Below are 9,031 nucleotides of genomic sequence, written 5' to 3'. Positions count from 1 at the left end.
TGACATGTCATGGCTACTTGATAGGTTTCTAAGTGTTGGAGATGAAGACTTGGTGAGTCCTCATAGATTCGAGGACAATACCCAATATGTTCTTTTATGTCTTTTTAGTATTGTTTAAGTTGTGTACGGGATTAGTCCCGAATTTTGTACTCTAAAGTATTAGATGGTTTGAGACGTCATGTATAAAGTCTAGAAAGTCTTTCGCTTGCTATTTTGTTTTATGCAATGTTTTCTTGGTAAAGAAAGTTTTAAATTCCTTATGGTTTTAGTGTATATGCGATGAATGAATGCTAAGAGGCTTGTATTAGACCTCTTCGAGGTCGAGTACGCCGGTTACGACTAGGGGGTGCTCCCGGGTCGTGACACCTACTCATATAAGTATCTTTATACCATCTAAAATTCTCCTAATGTTCTACAGCGTAGACCATTTAACAGGGTACGAACAGTCTCATACTGATTAGTAAATCTACCATTAAAATGTTCTAAAATGGTTGTGACTAAAGTATAAATAGCTTCTTCTCTATTTTTCAGTAGAGACATGCCCAAGTTATCAACACCATTATTATCAGCAATAGCATTTATCACCGCTGATTTTTTCTCAATACTCATATAATTATCCCACCAACCTCTGAGTTGGCCAGTAAAACCTGCAATAATCATACCAAGTTATAAGATCTCTGAAGACTGTCGGTAATCCGAGTGGTCATCTTCAATATAGTTTAGCATCCGAACTAAAGAAAAAAATTGAATCGAAATATATACAAATTTTTATATAGTTTGATGAATGTATGGAAGGATCTATCATTTTACCCGAGCAAGGGGTCTGTCAAGATTTTATACATATTTTTACTGATCCTATGTGTCTAGCAGTACTAAGCGGGTATAGGAGCCCTTTTCAACTCCTTAATGGGCTTAGAACCACGGCTGGCTAAACGAAGTCACAAAGACAAAGCCAATAAAAATAGTATCGAATCTGACTGTACCACCATCTCAGAACCAAGTCAGGAAACCATATATAAATTTATTTATATTTTGATAAAGTCTAGATCTTTCATGATAGATATAAAAGAGAAGTTAGTTATCCCACATAGATATGAATCTTTAGCCGGACATAGTACCAGCTCAAATATCAACTGCAATTTGTTCAGAAATTAATTTCATTTTTTCCTGTACTTTGGTGAATTTCAAAGTATCAAATATATTTATGATAAATAATTCTAGTTGGAAAGAGTCAACATGCCTTTGTTTCATATTAATCAAAGCATTAATATCACGAGAAATAGGGTCAGTGATAAAAGTATAACTTATATCTCTGTTCATAAGTAGCAGTAAAACCTTTAGCATTTTATGCTAGTAAAAGGATAAATAGCATTTATAAAAGGGGTTCCAAGTATAATTGGAGGGTATAACTTATTTTTAACCAAGAAAAAGAAATGCAGAATGCAACTTTATTTTGGCAAATGTGAGTATTAGGCAATCTATACTTTATATCTAAAGCATGTCCAGAAGCAGATTTAACCATATGAGTTGTTTTTTCAAAATATTTAGTAGGTACAAGACATTGTTGAATACAACTAACATCGGCTCCACTATCAATCATGGCAATATCAGTTATTAAAAACTATTATCAATCAATATGGTGCATTTAACATACCATTTATGAGCAGTAACAATTTGCATCATTCCTAAAATATAACTTGTTAACTTCGCTTTTATATCTACCATGAAAGATCTAGACTTTATCAAAATATAAATAAATTTATATATAGTTTCTTGATTTGGTTCTGAGATGGTGGTACAGTCAGATTCGATACTATTGTTATTGGCTTTGTCTTTGTGACTTCGTCTAGCCGGCCGTTGTTCTAAGCCCGTTGAGGAGAAAAAAGGGCGCCTATACCCGATTACAACTGCTAGACACATAGGCTCAATAACAATATGTATTAAATCTTGACAGGCCCCTTTCTCGAGTAAAGGATAAGATCCTTCCATACAATCATCAAACTATATAAAAATTTGTATATATTTCGATTCGGATTTATTCTTTGAGTTCGGATGCTAAACTAGATTGAAGATGACCGCTCGGATTATCGAAAGTCTTCAGAGATCCTGTATCTTAATCTACAGTATTGTTAGGTCCCATCTTTCCCCTAAACATTGTATCTACTGTTGATCAATAGTGTATCTACTATTGATGATGGCTTTTTACTGTAGAGATGTCCTTAGAGTTTGTCTTTTTCCTTTAATTTTCGGAGGAAATCCTCCTCCTTTTTCAGAGTATCTTCTGACGTAGCTGCTTCAACAGGTTGAGCTTCTTGGATATCATATGTAGTGTCTTTGCTTGTTTCACTTCTTATACAAGTGTCCGATTTCTCGTATTGAGTGATGTTGAGAAGCAGACTTCTCTTGACTTCTTCTCTCTCTCCAATTGTAAAGCTCTCAATTTGTAAAGTTTGAGTTCACGAGATACTGACCGGAAGTAAATAAAACTTGTATAGTTCTCTCATAGGCCTTGGAGTCGGCCATCGTTATAAGGTATTATATTATTTTTTATTACATCTTTTAGTATTTCTTCAATCTGAGTCGTGACTATATCCGGCTAAAGATTCATATTTATATCAGATAACTAACTTCGCTTTTATATCTACCATGAAAGATCTAGACTTTATCAAACTATAAATAAATTTATATATGGTTTCTTGATTTGGTTCTGAGATGGTGGTACAGTCAAATTTGATACTATTGTTATTGGCTTTGTCTTTGTGACCTCGTCTAACCAGCCGTGGTTCTAAGCCCGTTGAGGAGAAAAAAGGGCGCCTATACTCAGTTAGAACTGCTAGACACATGGGCTCAATAACAATATGTATTAAATCTTGACTGGCGCCTTGCTCGGGTAAAGGATAAGATCCTTCCATACAATTATCAAACTATATAAAAATTTGTATATATTTTGATTCGGATTTATTCTTTGAGTTCGGATGCTAAACTAGATTGAAGATGACCGCTCGGATTACCGACAGTGTTCAGAGATCCTGTATGAGCCTAGGAACTTTTATGGTAAATATGAGATTGATGTGAAGTATACGACATAGATATGTACTTTTGAATATGGATCTAAGAGAAGTGAGTACTAAAAGTACTAGATTGGAAGAGGTAGATATACCACAAAACCTTAATTTTTTAAACAAATGGACTATTCCAAAAATTGATATTAAAACTATTTATGTTTATGGTTGGTTTGATAAAATATCTCATAAACAATTGATAAAAACTACTGAGCAATCTTTGGCGTTAAATTCGTCTGAACAGACTATTCGTTTATTAAATAAACGAGATATTGAGTTGTATAAAAAACAGTTTAATTTCTTGCATATTGGCGTGGTTGAAATTGCTTTTAAACCGTTAACTCTTAAAGGGTTTCCTGAAACATTTTTAGCTGCTCTTCATGATGCGAGAAATTTAAATTTTAGACAATCTTGGATGGGTTCGATTGAGTCCACTATGGCATATGGCCCGATATATTTTAATACTCAGCCTAATTTGCAATTATGCACCTGGATCTGAATTAATTTGTTTATCTTATAGAATTTATTTTAAATTACTATCTATGTGAAACTCGAGATGTAAGTTATATGATACATCTGATCAGACTATTTTAGTAAAACTAATTTTGTTAAATCTAAGGTCACTACTAGAAGACCTACAAAATGGAAAGATATTAATTTTCCAACTACTTGGACTTTGGATTATGTTATATCCCCTAGTCAAATTACAAATGTTGTCACTAATTCTGAGTATTCTCATATTACACAAAATCCTGATGGTAGGATTTGCATGTAGTTTAATGATATTCTTTATACTAGACATTCTTTTTCTGATAGAAGATTGCTTGATATTCATCATATTTCCCCTATTAAACCATTATATGGTTCGGCTCGTAATCGTGCTGCTTCTTTACATACTATACCTTCTATTAGATCTTCAGATCAAAATAAACTTGTTAATAAAATAAAAATTGATCCTCATTTGAATATTGTTCAAGCTAATGATAATTCTTCTGATATTTCTGTTACGGATATTTCTTCTGTATCCGAAATGAATTTTGATCCTAATAATACATAATGATAAATGTACACCAAATAGATTTTAGTCCAGGTTCACTGGCAAGAAAGTACATTCAGAATGAATTTTCAAGTGATAAATGGAACCAGTTTAAATCATGATTTTTTTACACTTATAGTGCTAATGACTTGAATAATATTTCTCAAGAATTTTATGAAACTTGTGCTCTACATAATCAAATTATGTATTTTGTACCCTGGTTTATAACCACTTATTTACCTTTCTTCATCAACGTTCTTGAACGATCTTATAAAGATGGATCTGGTAATATTATTAAGGTTGTTTATCCACCTATGTCATCTTTTATTTTACCAAATAATACAGGTATCACCTTTACTGCCTTTCAAAAATTTGTTGAAGAAGATGTTGCGGCAGTCAGCATCAATGAAATAAATAATTTAATTTCCCAAAATAATTATTTGAGACTTTATGTTAAAATTTTGGGTGAACATATTAGTTCTCTTGATAAAAAATTGGATGAATTAACTACTTTGATAATTCAAATAAAAAATGATTTAAAAACTTTTGATACGGCTTCTACTTATAAAGGTAATTCAGAAGCTTAGATTATTTCTACTCATGTGCAAAGGCTCCCTGAGATTCGGGATTTTAAATTTAAATCATTATATGATTTAGAAAAACTTCTTGATAAAAAGTGTTTTGAATTTGGTGCAAAGCTTATTGATTTGTCAAACAATTTTACTAATGAAATTTGAAACTTTTGATTTTAAAAATCATGTTTCTTTAGAATTTAATAAACTTCATGGTTATCCCAAAAAGAATAGAAATACTAAGTATGCCCATAAACCTAGCATGCATATCTATTATTATTCCAGACCAACTCCTCAAGATGTGTTAATAGAGGAACGAGACAGAAATTAGACTAATACCTCTTATAGTGGGTCTGAAATTTATGAATGGAATCTTGATGGTTTGACTGATAGATAATTGACTATTATTGTTCATAGAATGCTTATGTATGCAACTATCTGTAAAAGTGTTAAAAATACAGATATAAATATTGGCAAAATGATTATTGCAGGTTTTACTGGCCAACTCAGAGGTTGGTGGGATAATTATATGAGTATTGAGCAAAAACCAGCGATGATAAATGTTATTGCTGATAACGTAGGTGTTGCTAGCTTGGGCATGGCTCTAGTGAAAAATAGAGAAGACGTTGTTTATACTTTAGTCTTAACCATTTTAAAACATTTTAATGGTAGAATTACCAATCAGTATGAGATTGTTCGTACCCTGTTAAATTGTCTACGCTGTAGAACCTTAGGAGGGTGTTAGAAGAGGATCCATATGATGATCCTGGGGAAAACATTTTAATGGTAGAATTACCAATCAGTATGAGATTGTTCGTACCCTGTTAAATTGTCTACGCTGTAGAACCTTAGGAGGGTGTTAGAAGAGGATCCATATGATGATCCTGGGGATGATCTTCCCCTTCCTTCTGTATTATTTCCCCTACCTCTGCCCTTGGTTACCCAAGGAGGTTCCATCCTGCAAACATACACTTTGCTTTATTCGGATGTATCATAATAATCACTGTAACAATTATCCTCATTGATATCGACAATTTCTTCATAATCATGTATAGAGAAATCTTCTCTAATAATATCGTTGATAATTTCTCATAAAATTAATTCCTTCAAATCTTTATTAAGAGGAATTATTTTTAAAATAGTAACTAAAGTTTTCTCATCAATGAAGGTTGTATAAAAACTCATTATGAATTTAAATATTTCCTAGATAGAAAATCCGGAAGAGAGTTATCACTTTCCTTTTTATATTGGATCTCAAAATCAAAAGGAGCTAACTAGGCCTGCCACCTAGCAAATATTAATTTTGATGCATCATGTTTAAAATCCTTGTTAAAAATATACTTAACAGATTGAGTATCAGTTTTTATTAAAAACTTTTGATAATATAAATCATCCTGAAATTTTAACACGCATTTAACGATGGTTAACATTTCATGAGCCAACGTAGCATATTTCTTATGGGCCTCGCTCCATTTCCCAGAATGAAATCAGATCAAATATTCATTTTTGTCGTTGGGATTAATTTGTTTTAATATCCCACCATAACCAATTTTAGACGCATCTGTCTCAATAATTTTTTGCCAAGCAGGGTTAGCAAGAGTTAAGCATGGTAAAGATTGAACACAAAGTTTGGTATCCTTTACCAGTGTGGTATGACTATCAGTCCAAGGTGATTTATCATCCATTTTCATCATGTCGTATAAAGGGGCCAAATCACGAGATAAATAGTTATAAAAAGGGTATATGTAATTTAAACTTCCTAAAATCTTTGCAATTGAGTCCTATCAATGATAACCTCATGAAATTTTGATGCAAAGTCGATTGATCTTTGGCTATGTCTGGCTAAAGATTCATATCTATGTCGGATAACTAACTTCGCTTTTATATCTACCATGAAAGATCTAGACTTTATCAAAATATAAATAAATTTATATATAGTTTCTGGATTTAGTTCTAAGATGGTGGCACAGTCAGATTCGATACTATTGTTATTGGCTTTGTCTTTGTGACTTCGTCTAGCCAGCCGTGGCTCTAAGCCCATTGAGGAGAAAAAAAGGGTGCCTATTCCCAGTTAGAACTGCTAGACACATGGGCTCAATAGCAATTTGCATTAAATCTTGACAGGCCCCTTGCTCGAGTAAAGGATAAGATCCTTCCATACAATCATCAAACTATATAAAAATTTGTATATATTTCGATTCGGATTTATTCTTTGAGTTCGGATGCTAAACTAGATAGAAGATAATTGCTCGGATTACCGACAGTCTTCAGAGATCCTGTATCTTGTAATATAAATAAATTTATATATGATTTCTTGATTTGATTCTGAGATGGTGGTACAGTCAGATTCGATACTATTGTTATTGACGTTGTCTTTGTGACTTCGTCTAGATAGTTGTTGATCATTGCTTGTTTATCTCCATCTTGAACGGAGATTTTTCTGGCAATATTCCTGACTGAGATATTAGCAATTACTCATTTTTGGGGAGTAATACCATATTCGTGGATCCTTTTTGCAAAAAACATCCAACAGTTTTGGCCCATATAAAGTTTTTGTTTTGGGATCCTTTGTCATCAATTTATCCCAAAAATTATTATAAAAAGTTCTGTATAAGCAAGAAATTTGTTCTTCAATGAATCCCACTTCCGCGGTCCATTTATGAATCCAAGGGACGGAAAATTCAATGAAGAAGTAAATATGATCTATTTTCTCCATATAACAGGTATGATCAGTATTGTATAACTCATTAAGGTCTGGTGAAACTTTAACCCATTCTTTATATAATTTGAGAAAGGAATCCGGCAAAATTTTTATAGTTGGGCCGTGGTATGACCATCAATTTAAAAACTAATTACGAATTGGTCCTGCAAATATCTTTGCACATATTTTCATAAACCACATATGTTTATGTCTTTCGTTATTATAATAGAGGACTTTATAAAAGGTCTGAATATAGACCCAGTATGTGAAACTCATACCGATTTTGTTTAGGCTAATCTGCCTTTCTTTCATGGTGGAGATGCACCAATCTTCAACAAATATATTTTGTTTAATTATCATTTTCGAGAAGTTATAAACATTCTCACTTGTATTATAGCCTGAAAAGTGTTGAAATTAAACACTACCAGTGCTTATCAGAATGGTTTCGTATTATGATCGGGTTTTGTATGACTCACCCAGGAAATATAACCCATTTATTAGGTATCGCTGGAATATCTTCCAGGGATCTTCTTTTCTTTGTATTTCAAAGTTTTCTTAAAGAAATATCATTTCCTTTTTTGATACCCTTTCATAAGATTTAATATCATCATTGTCTTCTTTGGCTATTGATGCAAAAGTATCATTTTGCTTTTGTGACAGATAAGCCTGTAAATGTGCATATAATGGGATGTCTTCTGGAATATCTTTCAGATGTACTAAAGAATGTGCTGAAGATGACGCTTCACTTTGGGAGATTCTTGAGTTTATCAAACTCCTTCTTCCCATTTGCATAACTAGGGTGTTAGAAGAGGATCCATATGATGATCCTGGGGATGATCTTCCCCTTCCTCTTGTATTATTTCCACTACCTCTTCCCTTGGTTACCCAAGGAGGGTCCATCCTGCAAACATAACACTTTGATTTATTCGGATGTATCATAATAATCAATGTAATAATTATCCTCATCGATATCGACAATTTCTTCATAATCATGTATAGAGAAATCTTCTCTAATAATATCGTTGATAATTTCACATAAAATTAATTCCTGCAAATCTTTATTAAGAGGAATTATTTTTAAAATAGTAACTAAAGTTTTCTCATCAATGAAGGTGGTATAAAAACTCATTATGAATTTAAATATTCCCTCAATAGAAAATTCGGAAGAGAGTTGTCACTTCCCTTTTTATATTGGATCTCAAAATCAAAAGGAGCTAACTGGGCCTGCCACCTAGAAAATATTAATTTTGATGCATCATGTTTAAAATCCTTGTTAAACATATAATTAACAGATTGAGCATCAATTTTTATTAAAAACTTTTGATTATATAAATCATCCAAAAAATTTAACATGCATTTAACAATGGTTAACATTTCATGAGCCACCGTAGCATATTTCTTCTGGGCCTCGCTCCATTTCCCAGAATGAAATCTGATCAAATATTCATTTTTTTCATTGGGATTAATTTATTTTAGTGTCCCACCATAATCAATATTAGACGCCTATGTCTCAATAGTTCTTTGCCAAGCAGGGTTAGAAAGAGTTAAGCATGGTAAAGATAAAAAATTTGTCAAGCAGGGTTAGCAAGAGTTAAGCATGGTAAAGATTGAACACGAAGTTTAATATCCTTTACCAAAGTGGTATGACTATCAATCCAAG

The sequence above is a fragment of the Solanum tuberosum genome, unplaced genomic scaffold (assembly GCF_000226075.1).
Source record: "Solanum tuberosum cultivar DM 1-3 516 R44 unplaced genomic scaffold, SolTub_3.0 scf00372, whole genome shotgun sequence".
NCBI classification, from domain to species: domain Eukaryota; kingdom Viridiplantae; phylum Streptophyta; class Magnoliopsida; order Solanales; family Solanaceae; genus Solanum; species Solanum tuberosum.
Note: the sequence above shows the minus strand (reverse complement) of the source record.